This window comes from Nicotiana tomentosiformis, chromosome 11 (genome assembly GCF_000390325.3).
Source record: "Nicotiana tomentosiformis chromosome 11, ASM39032v3, whole genome shotgun sequence".
Taxonomy (NCBI): Eukaryota; Viridiplantae; Streptophyta; class Magnoliopsida; order Solanales; family Solanaceae; genus Nicotiana; species Nicotiana tomentosiformis.
In genome coordinates this window covers 58,522,841-58,525,384 of record NC_090822.1, presented here as the reverse complement: position 1 = coordinate 58,525,384, position 2,544 = coordinate 58,522,841, and positions in this window count along the sequence as shown.

Genomic DNA, 2,544 nt, shown 5'->3' with positions numbered 1-2,544 from the left:
CTCTACTGATTCAGTGTCTGATGCGTGCATCACCCTCAAAGTCCTCTGCATCCTATCAATAAAGTTTTGCGGGTCCTCATCCTTGTTGGATCTTGTAAACACGGTCCAGGTTGATGAAGTCTCTAACTCTCGCACTAATAGCCGTGTCAATGTAACAAATACATGTACCTACCTGGCGGTGAGCCTGAGCGGCTACTAATCTAGTCAACAACTGTACTGCACTCCGTATATCCATATCCTTATCATGAGCAATAGGTGGAGGTACTGGGTTCCTCCTCAGCTCCTCGGGTGCTGGCGAAAACGGAGAACTTTGCGAGGGTGTCACACTTTCCCTCGGGGCCTCACTCTGGCCCTCACTAGACACAGGTGATATACTCATGCCCTCATTTGCCACTGCTTTACCCTTCTGACTAGCTGTAGCTTTCCTGATCACAGGCATCGCTGTATATATAAAACAAGTCAAAGGTAACTGGCTTTATTTCCTACGGCTCTGCTCTATTACTCGATCTAATATCAAGAAGGAAGGGTAACCGGTCCCTAAATGCCCTGTAATTTCTTGTTTATACGACGTGGTGCACAACACATTTATAAACAATACTCTACTAGACATGGCTTGTAGACAACCCTAGGACAGATCTGCTCTAATACCAAGTTTGTCATGACCCAAATCGGAGGGCCACGACTAACACCCATGGCCTACTCAACTGAGCGCCACATACCTTATCCTTGTTTACTATCATACTTGTTATGGGCCATTACTGGCCACATCTATATATATATGTAACAATATTAGAACTTAACTCGCATAACTAACTCAAAAATATTTATATAGATACATAGGGGCCGACAAGGCCATTGACATATCATACCCAAAACTATACACAAGACACTGTTTGCACAACCTCTAAGAAAACACGACCATAATATATAAGTCGGGACAGGGGCCACTTCATCCTTATAAAACAAAATAATATATACAGAACCCTGGCTTGGCAATACTCCAGGAAGAAGTGGAGCTCAACAATCAAAAGCTGATATCTGGAGGCAGCCTACAGTGGAGGGTCCTCGCCTCGTCTATCTACACCTGCATGGCATGAAGCACATCGCCCCCAGAAAAAAGGACGTCAGTACGAAGAATGTACCGAGTATGTAAGGCAGGAATAAAACATAACAATAAGACACTATTACTAAGATGGATAAGAATCAACCTGTAACATTTGACCTGCCACTAAGGGCCATAACATGCATAATAAGTTCAATCTCGTATATACATATATATATATATAGCTACAATACCATAGTTCTGAATACATCATTATCATGATGTTAACTCCCCAACTGATCAGTGGTAACTGTCCGACCGGCCGTAGTGCGGTGATAAATGCATGACTTCCCGACCGGTCGTAGCTCGATGGTAAATGCGTAACTGCCCAACCGGCCGTAGCTCGATGGTAAATGTATGGTTGCCCGACCGGCCATAGCTCGGTGGTAAATAATGATGCATGACTGTCTAATCGACCATGGCTCGGTGGTAAATAAAGATTCATGACTGCCCCACCGGCCGTAGCTCAGTGGTAAATGAAGATGCATGACTGCCCGACCGGCCGTAGCTCGGTGGTAAATGAAGATGCATATAACATTGTATTATGAACATTAACATCTATATCGTATGCCTCAATAGAGATTTAGAAACATACTTAGACATGCTTTGCGTATTATTTTACAGGAATGAATAACGTAGACATCCTTAAATACTAAGAGTAGAACCACTTATAGAATAACATTACATTTACGTTTTAATACTTAGATCATACCAAAGGAAGAAAAGATTAGCCTTAAAATACATTAATTGCTTATAGAGCTCGTAGAAGATCGTCTTCTTTAAAGCTTCCCTACACCTTACTTCAATTTAGATAAGTTGATAAAAGGAACCTCGAATTAAGATTACTGTTCTTCTTCGTTAAAATAGAAAGAAGAAACAAGACTTTTGTTTGTACTTCATTGAACTGAAAAGAAGAAGAATGTAAATTGCTACTTATTGATTTATAAAGAATGTAAGGAAAGGATATGATTCAACATTAGTTGTTTTTGGCGGTGGAACATGACTAGTCAGATAAAGATGCAACTTTTTAAGAAAGTTGGTTACGTGTCGACCACAACAAAGTTATACATATCACATTACTTCATGTAGAGGTAATGGAATATATGTAAGTGTATGGTATAAATAACATAAAATATTATACTCTACATTGCACACTACATTAATAACTTTGACTCATTAATAAAATAATGCATGACTACTTATTGACACCTATGTAATTTTATCAAATCTAGTTTTTGTCAACCTAATATCAAGAGCACAATTTTTTTGTACTAGTAGTTCTAAAATGGGTAAAAATATAACTTTTCTTATGAGAAAATAATTTCTTTTCTTATAATACACAAAATATTATTTAAAAGTTTCCTCATATCATGTGTTTAACTAAAACTTATCAAAAAGTATTATACTAATAACTTTTGATAATTATATTTATACAACATTTA